We start from the raw sequence: 27,650 nt of genomic DNA, 5'->3' as shown, positions 1-27,650 counted from the left end.
GCACCAATCATGCAGGGATTGTCTGCCACTCACTGTAATGCCACAGCCATGGTGGTTGTGGCATTAGAGTGATTGCCCAAATCGATGGGAACTGTGCTCACAGTGAAACATGAAAAGCTGGCAATTCAGCAGCGGCGTACACCGGTACCCGACAATTTAGAACCGAAAGAATAGAGCTTCACACATAGATTAGATAGATAGAAACATGTCAGTCACATATATAAGAAGTACAGTGACAGTGTTGATTACTGTACTTGTCATTTAGTGTAAAGGATTTATAAAAAAAATATTAGTGTTTTCATGCACCATCTCTTTAAAAAAGCCGGCCGGCAATTCAGCAGCGGTACCCGACAATTTAGAATAGAAGGAATAGAGAATCACACATAAATTAGATAGATAGAAACATGTCGGTCACATATATAAGAAGTACAGTGACAGTGTTGATTACTGTACTTGCCATTTAGTGTAAAGGATTTATTAAAAAAAATAATAGTGTTTTCATGCACCATCTCTTTATAAAAGCCGGCCGGCAATTCAGCATCTGTACCCGACAATTTAGAATGGAAGGAATAGAGCATCACACATAGATTAGATAGATAGAAACATGTCAGTCACATATTTATGAAGTACAGTGACAGTGTTGATTACTGTACTTGTCATTTAGTGTTAAAATAAAGGATTTATTTAAAAAAAAATTGGCGTGGGGTTCCCCATAATTTTAGGCTCTAGCTGATGTTAAGCTGACGGCTGAGGCAGATGTTTGAAGCCTGGGAAGGGGTAATACCCACGGAGCTTCCCAGGCTACTAATATCAGCCCCCAGCTGAATGCCTATCATTTACTAGCTATGAAAATGGGGGACCCCCCAAAAAATTGACGTGGGGTCCCCCCTATTTTAATAGCTAGCAAAGGCTAGGCAGACAGCTGGGGGCTGATATTAATAGCCCAGGAAGGGTGCCATGAATATTGGCCCCCTCCCAGGCTAGAAACACCAGCCATCAGCCGCCCCAGAAATGGCGCATCCATAGAATGTGCCAATTCTGGCACTTAGCCTCGCTCTTCCCACTGCCCTGTAGCGGTGCAAGTGGGGTAATAGGGCTGGGATTGATGTCAGCTTATAATGCCAGCTGACATCAAGCCCAGGTTAGTAATGGAGAGGCGTCTATAAGACACCCCCATAACTAACCCCATAGTCAAAGTTGCAGGAGATCGTTGGCTTCAGCTGGAATGGGCGTGATGGTAAGTTTGGTTTAATTTAGAACAATAAAGAATTGTGTGTTTATTTCAATTAAAGGACTTTTTTCTGGGTGTTGAGTTTTTTTTAAATACTTTACTAGAAATTCATGGTGGTCATGTCTAATATTGGCGTGACCCCATGAATTTCGGGCTTAGGGCCAGCTGATAATGCCAAGCTGGCCCTAACCCCCTTTATTACCCAGTGAGCCACCGCATCAGGGCCCTGGATGAGTTGGGTACAGCGCCAGAAGATGTATGTTTGTGTCCAGCCAGGTACAACTAGGCAGCTGGGGGCTGGAATCTGCAGCGCAGGGAGGCCCAAGCTTTCTGGGCCCCCCCCCCCCACTGCAAATTGCATTCCGCAGCCACCCCGGAAAATGGCGCGTTCATAGAAGCGCCATCTTCTGGCGCTGTACCCAACTCATCCAGGGCCCTGGTGCGGTGGCTCACTGGGTAATAAAGGGGTTAGGGCCAGCTTGGTATTATCAGCTGGCCCTAAGCCCAAAATTCATGGGGTCACGCCAGTATTAGACATGACCGCCATGAATTTCTAGTAAAGTATTTAAAAAAAACACAACACCCAGAATAAAGTCCTTTAATTGAAATAAGCACACAATTCTTTATTGTTCTAAATTAAACCATACTTACCATCACGCCCATTCCAGCTGAAGCCAACGATCTCCTGCAATAAAAGAAAAATAATAAACCAACATCATCCTTACCTTTCCATGGTTCCCATGACAGCTTCAGCTCTGCTACATCGAGATGACTGGCTGGACGCAGCAGAACGCTGCCATCCAGCCTGTCATCCCACAGACACTGAGAAGAGCAGGCTTGCTTGCGCTCCTCAGTGTCTCGCTGTGACGGCATCCAGATGAGCTGAGGTCATGTCCAATGAACTCGGCTCACCTCATGCACGTCACTGACAGCGTGGGAAAATTCTCACGCTGAAGTGCTGAGTGCAGGAGAATTCTCCCACTCTGTCAGTGACGTGCATGAGGTGAGCTCATGTCCAATGAACTCAGCTCACCTCATGCACCTCACTGACAGCGTGGGAAAATTCTCCTGCACTCAGCGCTTCAGCGTGAGAATTTTCCCACTCTGTCAGTGACGTGCATGAGGTGAGCTGAGATCATTGGACATGAACTCACCTCATGCATGTCACTGACAGCGCTTCAGCGTGAGAATTTTCCCACGCTGTCAGTGACGTGCATGAGGTGAGTTCATGTCCAATGATCTCTGCTCACCTCATGCACGTCACTGACAGCGTGGGAAAATTCTCCTGCACTCAGCGCTTCAGCGTGAGAATTCTCCCACGCTGAAGCGCTGAGTGCAGGAGAATTTTCCCACGCTGTCAGTGACGTGCAAGAGGTGCGCCGAGTTCATTGGACATGTCCTCGGCTCATCTGGATGCCGTCACAGCCTGACACTGAGGAGCGCAAGCATGCCTGCGCTTCTCAGTGTCTGCGGGATGACAGGCTGGATGGCAGCTTTCTCCTGCGGTCCAGCCTGTCATCTCGATGTAGCAGAGCTGAAGCTGTCCCGGGAACCATCGAAAGGTAAGGATGATGTTGGTTTATTATTTTATTTTTATTACAGGAGATCGTTGGCTTCAACTGGAATGGGCGTGACGGTAAGTATGGTTTAATTTAGAACAATAAAGAATTGTGTGTTTATTTCAATTAAAGGACTTTATTTTGGGTGTTTGTGTTTTTTTTAACTTTCGCTATGGGGTTAGTAATGGGGGTGTCTTATAGACGCCTCTCCATTACTAACCTGGGCTTGATGTCAGCTGGCATTATAAGCTGACATCAACCCCAGCCCTGTTACCCCACTGCCACCGCTACAGGGCAGTGGGAAGAGCGAGGCTAAGTTCTGGGGCGGCTGACGGCTGGTGTTTCTAGCCTGGGAGGGGGCCAATATTCATGGCACCCTTCCTGGGCTATTAATATCAGCCCCCAGCTGTCTGCCTAGCCTTTGCTAGCTATTAAAATAGGGGGGACCCCACGTCATTTTTTTGGGGGGGTCCCCCATTTTAATAGCTAGTAAAGGCTAGGTATTCAGCTGGAGGCTGATATTAGTAGCCTGGGAAGCTCCGTGGGTATTACCCCCTTCCCAGGCTTCAAACATCTGCCCCAGCCGTCTGCTTAACCTCCGCTAGAGCCTAAAATTAAGGGGAACCCCACGCCAATTTTTATTTTAATAAATCCTTTACACTAAATGACAAGTACAGTAACCAACATTGTCTCTGTACTTATTATATATGTGACTGACATGTTTCTATCTATCTAATCTATGTGTGAAGCTCTATTCTTTCTGTTCTAAATTGTCGGGTACCGCTGCTGAATTGCCGTCCGGCTTTTTTAAAGAGACGGTGCATGAAAACACTATTATTTTTTTTAATAAATCCTTTACACTAAATGACAAGTACAGTAATCAACACTGTCACTGCGCTTCTTATATGTGTGACTGACATGTTTCTATCTATCTAATCTATGTGTGATGCTCTATTCCTTCTTGTGTAAATTGTCGGGTACCGGTGTATGCCGCTGCTGAATTTGACGGCCGGCTTTTATAAAGAGAGTGTCTTCTGAGCAGTTTGTCAGCTTTTGGACACCTTTGCAGGTGTTTTCTATGTGTTTCTATGTGTTTTTGTTTGCCTGCCATTGGTTTTAACGGTGTTCGACGGTGTTCTAAGGTGTTCGACGAACAGTTCGACGAACAGTTCCTCGAACATCCCGGTGTTCGACGAACCGAACCGAACCCGAACACTACAGGGGTGGCTCAACACTAGTTAGGAGAGATCTGAGTTGTGTCAGGGGCATTTCAAGTGAGTGTTAGTAATGGCCCACACAGGCAGTGAGTGCTCTCAGCAGTATGACATGTAATGTACAGAACCAGCCTCCTGCTGTTGACAGCAGTCTCAATGTCTGCCCGGGTTGGTAATAGCTCTCACTTGATAAGCCATGGAGCCAGCACTTGTAAGTTCTACCCTGTGCTTTCTGCTCTCTTGTATGACTGTCAGCATCCCCTTACTGTGCTGCATTGCTGAGTGCACAGCGTTCATCAGGGGCGCAAAGCCAGCAGCCAGACACTGAGGGGAAATGATATAACCAGCAAGAAGGAGGAGCATAGGCGTTGCCGTTGCTACCGGGCCCAGCGGGTGAGGGCTAGGGCCCACCAACAGCAGCAAAAGCTTCAGCTGGATGCACATCCATCTGAAGTGTATTGCGGTGCCCGGGTCCACCACTGGAGAGGAGGCAACCTTAACCCCTTCATGGGTCATCCTCCTCCTCTTCATCCAGATCCTGGCTCTCTGCTTTGACACTAACACACTGAGGAAATAGACAGCCACATACCAGGGGTCCAAGAGCCACATGTGGCTTGTGAGCTACAGGTTGGGGAACCCTGCTCTAGATGATTCTCCAGATACCAAACAAGGATTATTTTTTTATTTTTTGCTAATTAAGTGGCTTAAAGAAAAAGAAAAAATAATTGGTTTGTCTCGCCATTTGCTGAGGCACATGACTTCTTTTATTTTCCCATCATTGGAGTTGTGTGGGGGTTAGGGTTTTACTTATTGAGCTCGTGTTTATTTATACTATATACTATATAGTACATGCTATATTTTTATAGCTTCCTGTTGTATTTTTATTTTATACATTTACAGCAGCAATGACCAAAAATTCTACCATTTTGAGTATTCTTCTCTTTACAGCATTTTCCTATTGAGTTACCGTATTTTGCGGTCTATAAGACACTTCAGACCATAAGTAACACCATAAATTTTGGGGTGTAAAATAGGAAAACAATTTTTTAAATAAAATGGTGGTGCATCTTATAGTCTGATTTTACTGTAGCTTACCGGTAAGGGGTGCGGCTGTGGTGGAGTGGGGTCACTCGAGGCAAGTCACTGCTGCAGGAGGCTGGCGGTGTCAGTAGTGATGTGATATAAGGGAAATCAATGAGAAGGAGACGCTGCTCACTGCCGACATTTTATGAAAACCCACAGCCCACAGCCTTGCACTGCCAGGACACCCCCTACTCCCAGCATGGGGCCCACAGCATTGCCCCACTCCTGCCACCACCGGCCACACTGCCTCCTGTGGCCCCACTCCACTGCAGCCAGAAAGCTACATTCAGATTATAAGATGCACTCCCATTTTCCTTCCAATTTTGGAGAAAAAAGTGTGTCTTATAAGCCTAAGAATACGGTAATTAATTTTACTTACATTTTAATAGAAGGTATTTTTATGGATGCTGTGATTATAGATAAGCAAAAATATTTGATTGGAATTGAGTTATATTCAAATGTTACAAAACTTCGCTATCGGCAAAATGCAGATTTTTATAATTTGCTTCTGCTCAGTATCAGCAAAATGGTGACTTCTGCCCACCATTTTTCTGAAACATAAAGGCCCATACTTATAATTATTTCACTGCTCACCTTTCCGGCCCATACGCTCCATACCGTCATCTGTCCAGTCCTCGATGCATCTGACTAACACCGCCACCAATTTTAAAATAACAAGTCTAGTAATTTTGCTGAACCGTAGATGGCTAGGGAAAAAAACTTATACTCACCACTCACCACTGTGCTATTCTTCCCCTCCTCCGCTCGCTGTCCACCATGCAGTCCTCAAAGAAGCCTCATCTTTCCCAATCATGTGAACATGAAGATGCAATAGCAGAAAGAAGAGGACTGAGCATTGTTCGCTGCCCACCATTCATTCCCTATGGACTCTTTTTTTCTGCCATCATTCCTTTGGTTTGTTTACTATAAGTTGGGACTTTTGGCCACTTTAAGGCATGGCTATCACTGCACATTGCACAACTGTGACTTCACAATAAGAGACATGCAATGATCTTCAGGTCATGACTAGAAGATGAGAGATGCAATAAGAATAACAAGAGTCTGTTCTGAGAACAGAAAAGTGGGCCACAAACAGCGGATGGATGTTTTTTTTTAGATATCTTACACTTAGTATGCTCTGGATCTGGAGAGACTTCAGAGCATAATAAGGGACATACAAGTTGCAGAGGGTAACTTCAGGGCAAAGCGAATTTCCTGGGAACATCTACACAATTTGACAAATTCTAATTTATTAGATCTGCTCATCTCTACAATTAAATGTTGAAGGTACTGTCCTCCAGGATTTGTATTACAAGGCAAGTACTAGGTGTAACTGACGCGCCCCCTGGGACATATTCCTTTTTGAGGGGAATACCCGGCACCGGATCAGATGGGGGGTTGTAGTCTCCGAGCGGCTGTGACCCGGCCCCGTGCCCAGGGCGTCAAGCTCAGTGTTATGCGGCAGTCCTACAGATGTTATTAAGAGTTCTTTTGTGTCGACTACGCCACCCGTTGTGATGCGGTCACTGTGGCCGCCGCTGCAGCAGGGTCCGCTGAGGCTGATGGTGCAGGTGCAGCTTGTGATGATATAACCCCCAACGGGTGGGGTATAGCCTCAGGGGGGACAGGTGCAGAGGATGGGGGTTGTGGTGGTGCAGTGCAGACGGCAGTGAAGACAGAGTCGGGTTGTGCAGTTAAGGGTGTTTACTTACTGCAGATGTTGTACTGGTCACTCCAGCTTCGAGTGACCACCCGAGCCGTGCTGCGTCCACCAGGTCCTGGATCCAACCAACCCCCAAACAAGTCCGGAGCGTGGCCCTGAGCTCTCCTTCTGTCCCGTTCTCTGGCCGTCCCCACCAGTGATCCACCTAGGTCCAGCTCCCTCGGGCCTTCTGTTGGGACACCCTTGGCCTTGGGTTCCCTGACCCTTCATGTGGTGTGCCTTCGGGGTGGATGTGGTGGGTGACCGTGGCAAACGCTGCCCACGGTCTCCGGTCTCTGGCTGGGGAATGTTTTTACCCCCACCAGCTTGGGTTCCGGTACCCTGATGCCGACTCCTCACCCGGTGCTTTTATTTGGGTTCTTGGGTCCTCTCTGTTTTCCCCTCTGGGTACTCCTTCTCTGCTCCTCTCTCACTCAGGGTCTCACTTCTCCCTTGCTGCAGGCTGACTTCCTCTCTCTGCTTGCTGTCTGCTCCTCTGCAGCTGTCTTGTTCTCTGCATCTGACCCTGTTCTTAGTTGGTGCCCACCTTATATACACCCTCTATGTGTGAGCTCAGGTGACCAGCACCCAATGAGCTCCTATCTTTACCCAGGCTGCTCCCCCTATCTGCCCCTACACTACTTGGGATGTACCACCCCCCTCCCACTCCAGCCAGGAACAGACTCGGTCGTACCTGCACATTTCTAAGTGGGAGTACCGTCGGTCTGTTCCTCGGAAATGGGATGTATGTAGTGCATGCAGCCTACCGAGCTCAGTTCCACTCTCCATCCTTATCCGGGAGTGGAATATCACACCCCTGGGTTGAGGTGCAATACCCCTGTAGCAGCCGAATCCTCAGGGTGCTACATAACAAAGAGTCTATTCTGTTTCTTGTACCATGCATAGATCAATACATGTGTTATTCACTCATGCATGGTGGCTCTCTGTTGTTTTATACACAATACTTCTGTCCATAGAAAACATAGTCTAGGTATTTTAAAATTTTAGATTAATGTCTGACCCAAATAGCAAATGTATAATAGAAAATGGTCAGATATGAATTAGACTGAATTAGAGAAAAGTTTTGTATAACTTTCTAATGCTCTTTTTGATCTACAGTAATTATCTGCATGATTCCAGACACTAACTGTGTTGTAGAATGTCATATACATACATAGAATGAGGGCGTGGGAATGCCAATGCCCTGCAGTATAACACCTGTATGTTCTTCTTGCAATATTGGCTTGTAGAACTGCATGAAGCTTGGCATAACTTCCAGTGCCAACTGTGGTTATGGAACCATAACAAGTAATTTCCCTTCCTACATTATCCAATCTTAGGTACTCTCCTTGTCATCATGAAAACATCACAAGTTAGTCTGCCAAGCTCTTATTGCAGTCACCGATCAATCGCTTCCAATGAAGGAAAGCAAGGTTTTCCAGGGGCTTTAGCTAAAGTGCCTTAAGGCCAGAGACTAATCAATAAAACATCACTACAGATGCATCCAAGCTGGAGTCTCCACTGCCTTGGGGGAAACTGACGTTCAGCCTTTCAACTAACATTTTTGATGATTATTCTAGTAGTTTTTCTATTGCAAGATGCAAAGCTATTTTAAACTACATGACTCTTGCCAGCTATTGGCTTGCTGTCACTCCTGTTTATATTCACTTCCAGATTTCGACAATGCATTAAAAGTGCAATCCCTGATATGCTGCTGTTTATAAAACGTCACATCACTTTCATAAGCAAGCACACAATGTGCACAGATTCCTTGCCATTAACCACTGCAAGGAATTGAGTGAGAAACCTGTCTTATATAACTCAAGTGCTACAAAAAGCCTGATAACTAGTTAGAATTTACGAAATATAGTATAGGCATAACAGCATTTACTCCACAGTTTTTGCATGTTTTATGTAGTACTGTATTTTATGTAACTTTTTGGTATAAACACTATAATGTAATGAGTATTGTAGAGCTAAAGCTATTGACAAGCTTGATTCGCTGTGTCATTATCGTAGCAGGGCTATGCATCATGTTTGGTGATCCAAAGGAATGTTTGTGCCATGTCTAAACTTTATTTTTCTTCATTTGTAGATGTACTTCTTAACAATAAATTTGAAACATCAAGAAGAAGTTTAATAGACATGGAGGATTAATAGACATGTTTATGATATGCAAAGAATGAAAAAAAAATGGAAATAAAAATATTTTGATTTATTCAGTATCGAGCATGAGTGAACAAATACATGTATTTGCATGCCTATCAGTGTGGTTACTAATGGCTGTCTGAGGAATGCTGTGCCACTCTGAATATCGTTGGGCATGCAAATCAACAAAATTTGCTGACAGCAGCCCCTTTCATGAAATGAACACTAGAGGGATCTGGTAACATGTTGCTACCACGCACCATAATCCCCAGAGTAGGACATTCTCTCATGAAGACTACTTCATGGCATTGCCAAAATGGTGGGACCAGCATTCTGTGTGGGCCATATCATCACTTCCAGGACTCCATGTTGTTTTTTATTTTGAAAATAGCTCTTAATGCTGTTGGCTGTATGTTTTTCGTCTTTTTTCTGCTGCAGAATTCATTTGGAGCCTCTCAGAGGCATCTCTGATGATATGGAATGATGAATCTATCTTTCAGTATTGAAGACACCATTAATCCAAATCTAATCTCCAACTCAATTTGCAGAAATGCAGCACCAAACTTGCACGTAATCTCCACCAGGCTTCACCCTTGCCCGCAGACACTCATTACTGTACCATCCAGTCCTTTGATAAATAAACTGCCTTCTTATACACCCAAATATTTCCATTTTTATTTTTGCAACTAATTGAATTGCTGGGCCTTGCTTTCATGTCAAAGGTGTAGCTTTTTGACCACAAGTTTTTCAAGACAGCCACCTCTGGCTAGAATTGTTTAAACAACTGGTCGTTGCCAATTTTTAGCTGATGGCACTGCTGGACATATTTTGATTTAGAAGTGAAGCAAGTATAATTTCTCCTTTATCTGCTGCACTAAGTTTCCTTCGCAAACCACTGCTTCTATGATCATTAACTTTGCCATTTATTGGTGCTTCTTCAAAAGAACTTGAACAGTACATCTTGAAACCCCAGTCTGAATTTAAATATTTGCCTTTTAGAGACCTTGCTGATGCAGTATAACTATCTTGCATCTTGTTCCTGTGCTAGTCTTGCCATGATGTACGTCTTGTGGTATGAAACTATCTTCCATTACCGCACCTTTGCAGCAGTGTTTGGCTGTTCTTCACCCAGTTTGAGTACTACTACACAGCTGTTTCCACTTGAATAAATTTGCCCATCTCTAGTGTACACCATTGTAGAAATTACTAACCAAGTCCTTGTTTCCTTAGAACTCTTCTTATTGGATGTATTCAGCTAATTTTATTTTCCATCTCACATCATCATTTGATCTGAAGTAAAAACTTTCCTTGAGCCTTATTATTCCTATTGTACCAGTTGTATACTTGACTGGTTTCATAACAATTAGTGACTAGAGATGAGCGTTGTTCGACTCAAACTGTTCGCCAATCTCAAATTCGAGCTGTTTTGAGCAGTGTTCGAGCCGTTCGGCGAACACGAACGATTTGAAAAAAATTCGGCTGTTCGAGGCTATGTTCGATAACTGTTCGTGCACCAAAATCATAACTGGAGTTTTTCTCAGTAATGCTGATAATCAATGTCAATACGCAGTTTGAGTGTACAGCGGGGCGGGGGGAGGGGCAGGGGATGGATCTCTGCAGGAACAATGAAGATCTCCATTTTTTTTTCTCTTTCCCGCATTTACAGTGGGGAGGTGCAATCTGTCAGCCTATCAGCAGCGCACACACGGAGCGAACTGCTTTTTTTCACACAAGCAAGGGCATGTGTCATTGGCTGTGTATGTCACATGTCCTTGCCCTATAAGACCCAGCCATTTTCCCCGTCGCCACCATTTTCTCACTGCTGCAGCTGCCTGTTAGACGGCACCGCTGTTGCTGTGCGTGCTATACTTTTAGTGTTAATTTCAAGCCAATTTTCTCTGAAATATACAGATAGCTTGAGAGTAGGGAATAGTTGTGATTGCAGTCCTTTTGAGGACTAGATTACAGCATTTCCTACGACTTTTAGCAGGCAGGTCTGTGCTCTTAAATAGATAGGTTGGGAGTAGGGACTAATTGTAATTGCAGTACTTTTGAGGACTATTTTACTACATTTCCTAGGACTTTTTGCCAAGCAGGTCTGTGCCAGTGCTGTGCAAGTGTTTTTCACAGCATTAGGCTAAATCTAGCTAAGCAAATCCTTTTTGGCCTCTTGCAGTGTGTGTTAGTCAGTGGAGTAGCGTATCTGTGTTGCAAGCTACACCACCTGTGTATAGAATACAATTTTTTTTACTGCACATAGCCTAGTAAAACCTTTTGGGCATAGCATCATTCTATTAGGCCATCTATACTAAGCTCCACCAGCTTGCAAATTAGTAATAATTTTTATCTGCATCTAGCTCGGAAAATAATTTTGGGCTTGTAGCAGTGTGTGGGATTTATTCTTAGTCCATTTATACTAAGCTCCTCCAGCTTGCAAATTACAAATAATTTTTATCTGCATCTAGCTCGGAAAATAATTTGGGCTTGTAGCAGTGTGTGGGACTTATTCTTAGTCCATCTATACTAAGCTCCTCCAGCTTGCAAATTACAAATAATTTTTATCTGCATCTAGCTCAGAAAATAATTTTGGGCATAGTAGTAGTGTCTGGTACTCATTGTATTAGGCCATCTATACCAAGCTCCACCAGCTTTGAAATTAATAATAATTTTTAGCTGCATCTTGCCTGTAAAATAATTTTGGGCATATTAGTAGTGTATGGTACTCATTCTATTGGGCCATCTATACTAAGCTCCACCAGCTTTCAAATTACTAATAATTTTTAGCTGCATCTTGCCTGGAAAATAATTTTGGGCATAGTAGCAGTGTGTGGTACTCATTGTATTAGGCCATCTATACCAAGCTCCACCAGTTTTGAAATTAATAATAATTTTTAGCTGCATCTTGCCTGGAAAATAATTTTGGGCATAGTAGTAGTGTGTGGTACTCATTGTATTATGCCATCTATACCAAGCTCCACCAGCTTTGAAATTAAGAATAATTTTTAGCTGCATCTTGCCTGTAAAATAATTTTTGGCATATTAGCAGTGTGTGGTACTCATTCTATTGGGCCATCTATACTAAGCTCCACCAGCTTTCAAATTAATAATAATTTTTATCTGCATCTTGCCTGTAAAATAATTTTGGGCATATTTGCAGTGTGTGGTACTCATTCTATTAGGCCATCTATACTTAGCTCTACCAGTTTTCAAATTACTAATAATTTTTAGCTGCATCTTGCCTGGAAAACAATTTTGGGCATAGTAGCAGTGTGTGGTACTCATTGTATTAGGCCATCTATACCAAGCTCCAAAAGTTTTGAATTTAATAATAATTTTTATCTGCATCTTGCCTGGAAAATAATTTTGGGCACAGTAGTAGTGTGTGGTACTCATTGTATTAGGCGATTTATACCAAGCTCTACCAGCTTTGAAATTAATAATAATTTTTAGCTGCATCTTGCCTGCAAAATAATTTTGTGCATAGTAGCAGTGTGTGGTACTCATTCTATTAGGCCATCTATACTAAGCTCCACCAGCTCTCAAATTACTAATAATTTTTAGCTGCATCTAGTGTGGAAAATAATTTTGGGCATAGTAGCAGTGTGTGGTACTCATTCTATTAGGCCATCTATACTAAGCTCCACCAGCTTGCAAATTACAAATAATTTTTATCTGCATCTAGCTCGGAAAATAATTTTGGGCTTGTAGCAGTGTGTGGGACTTATTCTTAGTCCATCTATACTAAGCTAATCCAGCTTGCAAATTACAAATAATTTTTATCTGCATCTAGCTCGGAAAATAATTTTGGACTTGTAGCAGTGTGTGGGACTTATTCTTAGTCCATCTATACTAAGCTCCTCCAGCTTGCAAATTACAAATAATTTTTATCTGCATCTAGCTCGGAAAATAATTTTGGGCTTGTAGCAGTGTGTGGGACTCATTTTATTAGTCCATCTATACTAAGCTCCACCACCTGTGTATGTAATAAAATTGTTTTATTGCATCTAACCCAGCCAATCCATTTGGGCTAATACCACAGTTTGGCCACTCAGCTCTGCTTGGTTTCCATCCATCGTTTTTTGTGCAAACAACTCCAGAGTTGTCAATTAGTTAACCACCAAAATGAGTGGAAAAAGGCCTGCTGCTGGTGGAAAGGGGAATAGGCATGTTGGGAATGGAATAAAAGGTTGTGTCCGTGGGGTAGGTGTTAAAGCAACAGTAATATCTGCAGAAGAAAGACCATCTTCCAGCCAAACTAAGATGTCTACTTCTTTTAGCGGACAATGTGATACGATCCCTTTCTTACGGCCACGCCAATCGCTACAAATTCCAGATGAGGCACAAAAACAGCAGGTGCTTCAACGGATATCAAGTGCTCCTTTAAGTGGGCTCTCCTCCACCTCAACTTCAACATCACAAATACTCCAGTCCTCAGAGGTGTCACCCCAATCGCACTTGCTTCCTCACAGCTCCCAAGTCTCCAGCTGCCCTTCTGAGTATGGGGTAGAACAGATGGTTGAGTCTGCAGAGCTGTTTACTCATACTAAAGCCTGGGAATCAGAGGTTGGCTCCAGAGCTTCTGTGAATCCAGACGAGGAAATGATATGCACTGATGCCCAGAATCTTTATGAGTCGGATCCAGGACCAGACGCAGAAGGTTCTGACCATAATGTAGACCCTCGTTCCCAAACTGTAACTCCTGTTGGTGGAAACAATGAGGAAGACGAATATGAGACTCAAATACCTGATTGGAGCGACAACTTTAGTTTTGTGTCAGGGCAGGAAGAGGTTGGCTCTGAGGACGACGGGTGTGAGAACACACAGGGTGATGATGACGAGGTTGCAGATCCCACTTACTGTCAACCCATAGTCAGCCAGTCGATGAGGTCAGCAGAGGAGGTGGAGGAGGATGCTAGTGATGACGAGGTTAGGTTGCGCCTTCCTGGACAGAGACGTATTACTGGAAGCACGTCAACAACTGCATCCTCAAACGCATCTCTGCCTCTGACGACAAGTCGTGGTGGCTCTTCAGGTCGCATGGGTGCTAAGCCTTGCATAGCCTGGGCATTTTTTCAGATCGATAAAGATGACCCAACTCGTGTTATCTGTAACATTTGTCACCAAAAGCTAAGTAGAGGCCAAAAAATCCATAGTTTGAGTACTTCATGCATGAACCGTCACATGGATATGAAGCATAAGTTGCAGTGGGAAGCACACTGTGCTACAATGCGGCCTAGCGGGCCGGGCCAAACATTGTCTGCCCCATCTTGTGCATCCGCGGCCTCTTCATCCTCTGTGACTGGGGGGACAGCAGTCACACCTGTTTTGGGACGCAGACCTGCCACCTCTTTACCCGCAACAACCAGCGTGATTGGCAGGTCATCTTTTTCTTTGGAGGTGAAACACCAGCTGGTGTTGAGCGCTCTCGGACATCGAGAGCACCACCTTTGGATCAAGGCAACCTAACATGTCCGCCTGCATCTTCCTCACAGACCGGCAGTTTGCCGGGGACACCCTTCTCAACCCCGTCTAAGCACAACAGCCAGCCCTCGGTCCCTCAGATGTGGACAAGTAAAAGACCATTTCCTCCAAGCCATGAGAAAGCTAAGAGGTTTAATTTCACCATCTGCAAGCTTTTGGCTACAGAAATGCTGCCTTTCCGCCTGGTGGACACAGAGGATTTTCGAGACCTTATGTCCGTCGCAGTGCCCCAGTAAAAGATGCCCAGTCTTCTCAAAGAAAGGTGTGCCTGCGCTCCACCAGCATGTCGCACACAACATCACCGCTTCTTTGAGAAACTCTGTGTGTGACAGGGTACATTTCAGCACAGACACTTGAACGAGTAGGCATGGACAGGGGCGTTACATGCAGAGGGCACGGTCGTTGTGTGCTCACTTCCGCCGTTCGCATCCCGTAGCTCAGCAGGGACTTCTCTACAGAAGTCATTGGGCCTGCCACTTCACCTGCTAAAATGCGATATGCCTACCTGGTGGAATTCAACTCTGCACATGTTGCAGCAACTGTGGCAGCACTGGCAAGCCCTGGTGCAATACGTTCTGACGTATAGCATGGGCCAACAGAATCCAGAGGTGGGGCAAATCACGCTGGAGGAGTGGTCTCAGATCAGGGACCTATGCACCCTTCTGCACAGTTTTGAAATGGCGACGAAGATGTTCAGTGCTGACGATGCCATTATCAGCATGACTATTCCGTTGATTTACATGCTGGAGCACATGTTAAACAGAATTCGGAGTCAGGTGGTGCTACAAGAAGAGGTGGAGGAAGTAGAGGAGGAGGACTTGTATGCGGATGGGCTAGCATCTGCAAGGTCCAGACGGTCGGCAGCACCAAGGCGGCAGGCATGTGAGGGTGGGGGTGACGGTTTTACCAGGGCGTATGGTAGTATCTCCAAGTAAACATCGAAGCCATGACTGTGTCACTGGACCCTTGCTCTTTTTGGGCTTCCAATCTGGATAAATGGCCGGAACTCGCCACTTACGCCTTGGAGATCTTGTCATGCCCCACAGCCAGCGTTCTCTCTGAACGTGTGTTCAGCGCTGCTGGTGGTGTGCTGACAGATAAGCACACGCGGCTGTCCACTGAGAATGTAGACAGTCTCACATTCATAAAGATGAACAAATCATGAATCCGCAAGTACTTTTCTACCCCTGTGTCATCCTGGGGAGAGTAAAAGCTTGAGGATTTCGTAAAATCACCTCACCAACCGTTTTAAGCTTTCAAATTACAAATAATTTTTAGCTGCATCTTGCCTGGAAAATAATTTTGGGCATAGTAGCAGTGTGTGGTACTCATTCTAACCAACCGTTTTAAGCAACTCTGGGGCACTTGATGCCACTTAAGTGGTGTCTGTGCCACAAATTTTTGGAAAAAATGGAGACTCTTTTTGGAGTCTCCTTGCTTTGTTTTACGTGACGTTGCCATCGTCAATTAGAGGTGGGTTGGGTCTTTCCCCCACCTTTTTACCGTAAGAAAATACATACACTATGGCTTGGGGTAACACAGATGGTTGTGTCTGAAGAGCTGTTTACTCAAAGGTCTGCTCCAAAGCTTCAGTGTCTGCTAGTCAGCGTAGTAACCCAGCTGCGAAGCAAGCTGCACCGCCTGTGTATCTAATAATGATCTTTAAATGCATCTAGCCTAGGCCCCTAACCAAACCCTGACGCTCAGCCCCCTAACGCCCCCCTTTCATTGACAATACAATCATGTAACTCTTACAACTGGATGGGTGAGGATCGGTCACAGCTTTATTAACTGTTTATACTCATTCTATTAGAAATGCATTTTATTTCTAAAATAATTCATCTTGTTGCAGCATGCCCTGTGTCTCCAGTCTCCACAACGGCAAGTTGGCCAACAAGTGTAACTCTCCAACATGTCCTTTCTATTTCCAGGCCATGGAGGATCCTGCTTACTCGTATGCAGGACTCCGACCCCCATCCATCACTCTTAACGCTTGTTCCACTCCGTCCTGCAGTCCTGACAGGAATATGTTCCGTCCAATATCCATTAAGTGTACACCGTCGGGCCGTATGAGGCCTGCTTTATCTCCTTCCAATTGTCGTGTCGTATCAATACACAGCCTCTGTCTCTTATAAATTTTGCCATCCGAATATTTATTACTAGAGATGAGCGTTGTTCTACTCGAACTGTTCGCCAATCTCAAATTCGAGCTGTTTTGGGCGGTGTTCGAGCCGTTCGGCGAACACGAACAATTTGAGAAAAATTCGGCTGTTCGAGGTTATGTTCGATAACTGTTCGTGCACCAAAATCATAACTGGATTTTTTCTCAGTAATGATGAAAATTAATGTTAATATGCAGTTTGAGTGTACAGCGGGGTGGGGGGGAGGGGCAGGGGATGGATCTCTGCAGGAACAATGAAGATCTCCATTTTTTTTTCTCTTTCCCGCATTTGCAGTGGGGAGGTGCAATCTGTCAGCCTATCAGCAGCGCACACACGGAGCGAAGTGCTTTTTTTCACACAAGCAAGGGCATGTGTCATTGGCAGTGTATGTCACATGTCCTTGCCCTATAAGAACAAGCCATTTTCCCCGTCGCCACCATTTTCTCACTGCTGCAGCTGCGCGTTAGACGGCACCGCTGTTGCTGTGTGCGCTATACCTTGTTAATTTCAAGCCAATTTTCGCACAAATCTACAGATAGCTTGGGAGTAGGGAATAGTTGTGATTGCAGTCCTTTTAAGGACTAGGTTACAGCATTTCCTACGACTTTTATCAGGCAGGTCTGTGCTCTTAAATAGATAGATTGTGGGAGTAAAGACTAATTGTAATTGGAGTCCTTCTCAGGACTAGGTTACATCAGTTCCTATCAGTTTTTGCCAGGCAGGTCTGTGCCAGTGCTGTGCAAGTTTTTTTCACAGCATTTGGCTGAATCTAGCAAAGCTAATCCTTTTTGGCCTATTGCAGAGTGTGTTAGTCAGTGGAGTAGCCTATATGTGTTGCAAGATATACCACCTGTGTATAGAATACCAATTTTTTTACTGCACCTAGTGAAGTAAAATCTTTTGGGCATAGCATCATTCTATTAGTCCATCTATACTGACTTCCATCAGGTTGCAAATTGAATATAATTTTTTTCTGCATCTAGCTCTGAAAAAATATTGGGCTTCTAGCTGTGTGTGGGACTTGTTGTATTTGTCCATCTATACTGACCTCCATCAGGTTGCAAACTGAATATATTTTTTTCTGCATCTACCTCTGAAAAAATATTGGGCTTCTAGCTGTGTGTGGGACTTGTTGTATTAGTCCATCTATACAGACCTCCATCAGGTTGCAAACTGAATATATTTTTTTCTGCATCTACCTCTGAAAAAATATTGGGCTTCTAGCTGTGTGTGGGACTTGTTCAATTAGTCCATCTATACTGACCTCCATAAGGTTGCAAACTGAATATAATTTTTTTCTGCATCTACCTCTGAAAAAAGATTTGGCCTTCTAGCTGTGTGTGGGACTTGTTCTATTAGTCATCTATACTGACCTCCATCAGGTTGCAAATTCAAAATAATTTTTTGTATGCATCTACCTCTGAAAAAATATTTGGCCTTCTAGCTGTGTGTGGGACTTGTTCTATTAGTCCATCTATACTGACCTCCATAAGGTTGCAAACTGAATATAATTTTTTTCTGCATCTACCTCTGAAAAAATATTTGGCCTTCTAGCTGTGTGTGGGACTTGTTCTATTAGTCCATCTATACTGACCTCCATAAGGTTGCAAACTGAATATAATTTTTTTCTGCATCTACCTCTGAAAAAATATTTGGGCTTCTAGCTGTGTGTGGGACTTGTTCTATTAGTCCATCTATACTGACCTTCATAAGGTTGCAAATTCAAAATAATTTTTTGTCTGCATCTACCTCTGAAAAAATATTTGGCCTTCTAGCTGTGTGTGGGACTTATTCTATTAGTCATCTATACTGACCTCCATCAGGTTGCAAATTCAAAATAATTTTTTGTCTGCATCTACCTCTGAAAAAATATTTGGCCTTCTAGCTATGTGTGGGACTTGTTCTGTTAGTCCATCTATACTGACCTCCATAAGGTTGCAAACTGAATATAATTTTTTTCTGCATCTACCTCTGAAAAAATATTTGGCCTTCTAGCTGTGTGTGGGACTTGTTCTATTAGTCCATCTATACTAACCTCCATAAGGTTGCAAACTGAATATAATTTTTTTCTGCATCTACCTCTGAAAAAATATTTGGGCTTCTAGCTGTGTGTGGGACTTGTTCTATTAGTCCATCTATACTGACCTCCATAAGGTTGCAAACTGAATATAATTTTTTTCTGCATCTACCTCTGAAAAAATATTTGGCCTTCTAGCTGTGTGTGGGACTTGTTCTATTAGTCCATCTATACTGACCTCCATAAGGTTGCAAATTCAAAATAATTTTTTGTCTGCATCTACCTCTGAAAAAATATTTGGGCTTCTAGCTGTGTGTGGGACTTGTTCTATTAGTCCATCTATACTGACCTCCATAAGGTTGCAAACTGAATATAATTTTTTTCTGCATCTACCTCTGAAAAAATATTTGGCCTTCTAGCTGTGTGTGGGACTTGTTCTATTAGTCCATCTATACTGACCTCCATAAGGTTGCAAACTGAATATAATTTTTTTCTGCATCTACCTCTGAAAAAATATTTGGCCTTCTAGCTGTGTGTGGGACTTGTTCTATTAGTCCATCTATACTGACCTCCATAAGGTTGCAAACTGAATATAATTTTTTTCTGCATCTACCTCTGAAAAAATATTTGGCCTTCTAGCTGTGTGTGGGACTTGTTCTATTAGTCCATCTATACTGACCTCCATAAGGTTGCAAACTGAATATAATTTTTTTCTGCATCTACCTCTGAAAAAATATTTGGCCTTCTAGCAGTGTGTGGGTCTCATTGTATTAGGCCATCTATACCAAGCTCCACCAGCTTTTCAATTAATAATAATTTTTCGCTGCATCTAGCCCTGAAAATAATTTTTCTTCCCAATAGTGGTAGCAATAGAAATATGGGGCGCGCTCCTGGCTTACAAAAATATACGCTTCATAACAAAAAACACCAGCTTAGCGCACTGCATTAATAAGATGGCATCATCGTCTCTCCCAGTGCTAGGCCTACTACCCAGGCTAGCATTCCTGTGCCTAAAACACAATGTATGGGTACGCGCTAGCCACTATGCTGAGGGGTCTAAAGCTGCTGCTAACGCTTTATAACAATTCAATTGGCAGATTTTCACAGAGCTCTTCCACAATGCCCACCCATCGGGACAACAGTTGCCCACCTTCCCTATGGGATCTAGTGGCGAATGGTTGATGCCATTAATCAGAGCGTCAGTTGCCCCGTCGACGTGGCAAGCATACGGTAAGGCATGGGAAGAGTGGACACGACTAGTAGCAGGCAGACGGATTGACCAATGTGAACAAGCCAGATCACAAGTCACCATAGAATTTCTCCACCAGCTAATGATGAGGGGCATATCAGGGGCGTCAGCGCAGCGGTGTCTGACCGGAGTAGCATTTCACTTCCAACTACTGAATTGGGGAGATGTGACAAAGATTCATCATCAGACAATCCATAAAAGGGTGGAAAAGGGGTCAGCCAAGTCAGGAGTGTAGACGTCCCGTCCCGTGTCACTAAAACTGATTTCTCACATCATATCCCTAACACCATTAACATGACACTCACAATTTGAAGCAACACTACTGTCTACTGCATTTGTGATCGCCTTCTTCGGGGCGCTATGCATAAGCGAATTAGTCCCTCAATCCAAAATTAGCACCAGTGGAGGCTTATTACACTAGGACGTAGTCATAGCCAATAATGCAATACGTCTACGCATACACAAATCGAAAATGGTTCCAGCGGGCAGGGGCACTTGGGTACTTCTACAACCCACAAACGGTACACTGAGTCGGGTAACAATAGTAAAACCATATCTAACCATCAGATCACAAATTAATTTGTTCCTATCACACATTGATGGGACGCCATTAGCAAGATACCAGTTCCAAGCTATATTTAATAAATGCATAACATCGGCAGGGAACCACCCCAAAGATTACGGGACACACTCATTCCGCATAGGCGCGGCCACAGAAGCAGCAAGAGCAGGACTGTCAGAAACGGAAGTTCAGAGGATAGAGAGATGGTGATCCACGTGTTTGGCAAGATACATAAGACCGGACTTGTTATCCTAACGTGGTTTGTTTCTTTTACAGGTGACGCTAAGCCAACAGTGTGGGTGATAGGCCACTCGTATATATATTAGGCAGATTAAAGGGCGAAAGTCCGCCCAGGCGGGAGGAAATTAGAGTTTCATAACACATATTTCAACTGGAGAGGTATTAGAGGCCTGCTATGGCCACAGGTACTAATGGAGGTAATCAAGGTAGGGAGAGAGGCAAGATGTCTGGTCATCTTAGTTATACAGGCCGAGGGAAACAACCTAGGTCATCACAAGAGCGCATAACTAATGGCAATATTGAAACTAGACACTGAGTGCTTCAGAGAATTTTTCACAAAACTAGCTATAGTATGGTCAGAGATTGTGCCGATAGCGGTATGGCAAGGTGCGCGAGACATCACGGCCATCGAACGGACAAGGCGGGTAATAAATATTCGGATGGCAAAATTTAGAAGAGACAGAGGCGGTGTAGTGGTACGACACCGACAACTGGAAGGAGATAAAGCAGGCCTCATACGGCCCGACGGTGTTCACTTAATGGATATTGGACTGGACATTAGTGTTGAGCCACCCCCGTAGTGTTCGGGTTCGGTTCGGTTCGTCGAACACCGGGATGTTCGAGGAACTGTTCGTCGAACTGTTCGTCGAACACCTTAGAACACCGTCGAACACCGTTAAAACCAATGGCAGGCAAACAAAAACACATAGAAACACATAGAAAACACCTGCAAAGGTGTCCAAAAGCTGACAAACTGCTCAGAAGACACTCTCTTTAAAAAAGCCGGCCGGCAAATTCAGCAGCGGCATACACCGGTACCCGACAATTTAGACAAGAAGGAATAGAGCATCACACATAGATTAGATAGATAGAAACATGTCAGTCACACATATAAGAAGCACAGTGACAGTGTTGGTTACTGCACTTGTCATTTAGTGTAAAGGATTTATTAAAAAAAATATTAGTGTTTTCATGCACCGTCTCTTTAAAAAAGCCGGCCGGCAATTCAGCATCTGTACCCGACAATTTAGAACAGAAAGAATAGAGCTTCACACATAGATTAGATAGATAGAAACATGTCAGTCACATATATAATAAGTACAGTGATAGTGTTGCTTACTGTACTTGTCATTTAGTGTAAAGGATTTATTTAAAAAAATAATAGTGTTTTCATGCACTGTCTCTTTAAAAAAGCCGGCCGGCAATTCAGCAGCGGTACCCGACAACTTAGAACAGAAAGAATAGAGAATCACACATAGATTAGATAGATAGAAACATGTCAGTCACATATATATGAAGTACAGTGATAGTGTTGGTTACTGTACTTGTCATTTAGTATTAAAATAAAGGATTTATTATTAAAAAAATTGGCGTGGGGTTCCCCTTAATTTTAGGCTCTAGCGGAGGTTAAGCAGACGGCTGGGGCAGATGTTTGAAGCCTGGGAAGGGGGTAATACCCACGGAGCTTCCCAGGCTACTAATATCAGCCCCCAGCTGAATACATAGCCTTTACTAGCTATTAAAATGGGGGACCCCCCAAAAAAAATGACGTGGGGTCCCCCCTAATTTAATAGCTAGCAAAGGCTAGGCAGACAGCTGGGGGCTGATATTAATAGCCCAGGAAGGGAGCCATGAATATTGGCCCCCTCCCAGGCTAGAAACACCAGCCGTCAGCCGCCCCAGAAATGGTGCATTCATAGGATGCGCCAATTCTGGCACTTAGCCTCGCTCTTCCACGCTGCCCTGGTGCGGTGGCAGGGGGTAATAGGGTTGGGGTTGATGTCAGCTTATAATGCCAGCTGACATCAAGCCCAGGTTAGTAATGGAGAGGCGTCTATAAGACACCCCCATTACTAACCCCATAGTCAAAGTTAAAAAAAACACAAACACCCAGAATAAAGTCCTTTAATTGAAATAAAGACACAATCCTTTATTGTTCTAAATTAAACCATACTTACCATCACGCCCATTCCAGCTGAAGCCAACGATCTCCTGCAATAAAAGAAAAATAATAAAGCAACCTCATCCTTACCTTTCCATGGTTCCCACGACAGCTTCAGCTCTGCTACATCGAGATGACAGGCTGGACCGCAGCAGAACGCTGCCATCCAGCCTGTCATCCCGCAGACACTGAGAAGCGCAGGCTTGCTTGCGCTGCTCAGCGTCTCTCTGTGACGACATCCAGATGAGCCGAGTTCATGTCCAATGAACTCGGCTCACCTCATGCACGTCACTGACAGCGTGGGAAAATTCTCACGCTGAAGCGCTGATTGCAGGAGAATTTTCCCACGCTGTCAGTGACGTGCAGGAGGTGAGCTGAGTTCATTGGACATGAGCTCACCTCATGCACATCACTGACAGCGTGGGAGAATTCTCCTGCACTCAGCACTTCAGCGTGAGAATTTTCCCACGCTGTCAGTGACGTGCATGAGGTGAGCCGAGTTCATTGGACATGACCTCGGCTCATCTGGATGCCGTCACAGCGAGACAGTGAGGAGCGCAAGCATGCCTGCGCTTCTCAGTGTCTGCGGGATGACAGACTGGATGGCAGCGTTCTGCTGCGGTCCAGCCAGTCATCTCGATGTAGCAGAGCTGAAGCTGTCGTGGGAACCATGGAAAGGTAAGGATGAGGTTGGTTTATTATTTTTCTTTTATTGCAGGAGATCGTTGGCTTCAGCTGGAATGGGTGTGATGGTAAGTATGGTTTAATTTAGAACAATAAAGAATTGTGTCTTTATTTCAATTAAAGGACTTTATTCTGGGTGTTGTGTTTTTTTTAAATACTTTACTAGAAATTCATGGCGGTCATGTCTAATACTGGCGTGACCCCATGAATTTTGGGCTTGGGGCCAGCTGATAATACCAAGCTGGCCCTAACCCCTTTATTACCCAGTGAGCCACCGCACCAGGGCCCTGGATGAGTTGGGTACAGCGCCAGAAGATGGCGCTTCTATGAACGCGCCATTTTCCGGGGTGGCTGCGGACTGCAATTTGTAGCGGGGGGGGGTCCAGGAAGCTTGGGCCTCCCTGCGCTGCAGATTCCAGCCCCCAGCTGCCTAGTTGTACCTGGCTGGACACAAAAATAGGGCGAAGCCCCACGTACTTTTTTTTTAATTATTTCATGAAATTCATGAAATAATTAAGAAAAAAAGGCCTTCCCTATATTGTTGTGTCCGGCCAGGTACAAATAGGCAGCTGGTGGTTGGGGGCAGCCCGTTCCTGCCTGCTGTACCTGGCTGGACACAAATATAGTGCGAAGCCCCACTTCAATTTTTTTTAATTATTTCATGAAATTCATGAAATAATTAAGAAAAAAAGGGCTTCCCTATATTGTTGTGTCCGGCCAGGTACAAATAGGCAGCTGGTGGATGGGGGCAGCCCGTTCCTGCCTGCTGTACCTGGCTGGACACAAATATAGGGCGAAGCCCCACTTCAATTTTTTTAAATTATTTCAGGAAATTCATGAAATAATTAAAAAAAAATTGACGTGGGGCTTCGCACTATATTTGTGTCCAGCCAGGTACAGCAGGCAGGAACGGGCTGCCCCCAACCACCAGCTGCCTATTTGTACCTGGCCGGACACAACAATATAGGGAAGCCCTTTTTTTCTTAATTATTTCATGAAATAATTTAAAGAAAATTGACGTGGGGCTTCGCCCTGTTTTTGTGTCCAGCCAGGTACAACTAGGCAGCTGGGGGCTGGAATCCGCAGCGCAGGGAGGCCCAAGCTTTCTGGGCCACCCCCGCTGCAAATTGCAGTCCGCAGCCACCCCGGAAAATGGCGCGTTCATAGAAGCGCCATCTTCTGGCGCTGTACCCAACTCATCCAGGGCCCTGATGCGGTGGCTCACTGGGTAATAAAGGGGTTAGGGCCAGCTTGGCATTATCAGCTGGCCCTAAGCCCGAAATTCATGGGGTCACGCCAATATTAGACATGACCACCATGAATTTCTAGTAAAGTATTTAAAAAAAACACAACACCCAGAAAAAGTCCTTTAATTGAAATAAACACACAATTCTTTATTGTTCTAAATTAAACCATACTTACCATCACGCCCATTCCAGCTGAAGCCAACGATCTCCTGAAATAAAAGAAAAATAATAAAGCAACATCATCCTTACCTTTCCATGGTTCCCATGACAGCTTCAGCTCTGCTACATCGAGATGACAGGCTGGACCGCAGCAGAACGCTGCCATCCAGCCTGTCATCCCGCAGACACTGAGAAGCGCAGGCTTGCTTGCGCTCCACAGTGTCTCTCTGTGAGGGCATCCAGATGAGCCGAGTTAATGTCCAATGAACTCGGCTCACCTCATGCACGTCACTGACAGCGTGGGAAAATTCTCCTGCACTCAGCGCTTCAGCGTGGGAGAATTCTCACACTGAAGCGCTGAGTGCAGGAGAATTCTCCCACGCTGTCAGTGACGTGCAGGAGGTGAGCTGAGTTCATTGGACATGAGCTCACCTTATGCACGTCACTGACAGCGTGGGAGAATTCTCCTGCACTCACCGCTTCAGCGTGAGAATTTTCCCACGCTGTCAGTGACGTGCATGAGGTGAGCCGAGTTCATTGGACATGAACTCGGCTCATCTGGATGTTGTCACAGAGAGACGCTGAGCAGCGCAAGCAAGCCTGCGCTTCTCAGTGTCTGCGGGATGAGAGGCTGGATGGCAGCGTTCTGCTGCGGTCCAGCCTGTCATCTCGATGTAGCAGAGCTGAAGCTGTCGTGGGAACCATGGAAAGGTAAGGATGAGGTTGCTTTATTATTTTTCTTTTATTGCAGGAGATCGTTGGCTTCAGCTGGAATGGGCGTGACGGTAAGTATGGTTTAATTTAGAACAATAAAGGATTGTGTCTTTATTTCAATTAAAGGAATTTATTCTGGGTGTTTGTGTTTTTTTTAACTTTGACTATGGGGTTAGTAATGGGGGTGTCTTATAGACGCCTCTCCATTACTAACCTGGGCTTGATGTCAGCTGGCATTATAAGCTGACATCAACCCCAACCCTATTACCCCCTGCCACCGCACCAGGGCAGCGTGGAAGAGCGAGGCTAAGTGCCAGAATTGGCGCATCCTATGAATGCGCCATTTCTGGGGCGGCTGACGGCTGGTGTTTCTAGCCTGGGAGGGGGCCAATATTCATGGCTCCCTTCCTGGGCTATTAATATCAGCCCCCAGCTGTCTGCCTAGCCTTTGCTAGCTATTAAATTAGGGGGGACCCCACGTCATTTTTTTTGGGGGGTCCCCCATTTTAATAGCTAGTAAAGGCTATGTATTCAGCTGGGGGCTGATATTAGTAGCCTGGGAAGCTCCGTGGGTATTACCCCCTTCCCAGGCTTCAAACATCTGCCCCAGTCGTCTGCTTAACCTCCGCTAGAGCCTAAAATTACGGGGAACCCCACGCCAATTTTTTTAATAATAAATCCTTTATTTTAATACTAAATGACAAGTACAGTAACCAACACTATCACTGTACTTCATATATATGTGACTGACATGTTTCTATCTATCTAATCTATGTGTGAAGCTCTATTCTGTCTGTTATAAATTTTCGGGTACCGCTGCTGAATTGCCGGCCGGCTATTTTAAACAGACGGTGCATGAAAACACTATTATTTTTTTTGATAAATCCTTTACCCTAAATGACAAGTACAGTAAGCAGCACTGTCACTGTACTTCATATATATGTGACTGACATGTTTCTATCTAACTAATCTATGTGTGATTCTCTATTCTTTCTATTCTAAATTGTCGGGTACCGCTGCTGAATTGCCGGCCGGCTTTTTTAAAGAGACGGTGCATGAAAACACTATTATTTTTTTTAATAAATCCTTTACGCTAAATGACAAGTACAGTAAGCAGCACTGTCACTGTACTTCATATATATATGACTGACATGTTTCTATCTATCTAATCTATGTGTGATTCTCTATTCTTTCTATTCTAAATTGTCGGGTACCGCTGCTGAATTGCCGGCCGGCTTTTTTAAAGAGACGGTGCATGAAAACACTATTATTTTTTTTGATAAATCCTTTACGCTAAATGACAAGTACAGTAAGCAGCACTTTCACTGTACTTCGTATATATGTGGCTGACATGTTTATATCTATCTAATCTATGTGTGAAGCTCTATTCTTTCGGTTCTAAATTGTCGGGTACCGGTGTATGCCGCTGCTGAATTGCCGGCTTTTCATGTTTCACTGTTGGCACTGTTCCCATCGATTTGGGCAATCACTGTAATGCCACAACCACCATGGCTGTGGCATTACAGTGAGTGGCAGACAATCCCTGCATGATTGGTGCTCTAAATAGCGCCAGACATGCAGGACACGCTTTTGGTGCACGAACAGTTATCGAACATAACCTCGAACAGCCGAATTTTTTGCAAATCGTTCGGGTTCGTCGAACAACTCGAACACCGCCCAAAACAGCTCGAATTTGAGATTGGCGAACAGTTCTAGTCGAACACCGCTCATCTCTACTGGACATATTCCTGTCAGGACTCCAGGACTGAGTGGAACTAGCGTTAAGAGTGATGGGTGGGGGTCAGAGTCCTGCATACGAGTACGCAGGATCCTCCGTGGCCTGGAAATAGAAAGGACATGTTGGAGAGTTACACTTGTTGGCCAAGTTGCCGGAGTGGAGACCCAGGGCATGCTGCAACAAGCTGAATTATTTTAGAAATAAAATGTCTTTCTAATGGAATGAGTATAAAGAGTTAATAAAGCTGTGACTGATCCTCACCCATCCAGTTGTAAGAGTTACATTATTGTATTGTCAAGGAAAGGGGGGCGGTAGGGGGGCTGAGCGTCTGGGTTTGTTTGGGGGTCCCCACAGTCTGCCTAGGCTAGATGCATTTAAAAATTCTTATTAGATACACAGGCGGTGCAGCTTGCTTCGCAGCTGGGCTACTACGCCCAAAGTATTGCCTAGGCTAGATGCAGTTAAAAATTCTACGCTGAGTAGCAGACACTGAAGATTTGGAGCAGACCTCTGAGTAA

This window comes from Phyllobates terribilis, unplaced genomic scaffold, assembly GCF_046119375.1.
Source record: "Phyllobates terribilis strain yellow unplaced genomic scaffold, ASM4611937v1 Scaffold_2__4_contigs__length_985480577, whole genome shotgun sequence".
NCBI classification, from domain to species: domain Eukaryota; kingdom Metazoa; phylum Chordata; class Amphibia; order Anura; family Dendrobatidae; genus Phyllobates; species Phyllobates terribilis.
Note: the sequence above shows the minus strand (reverse complement) of the source record.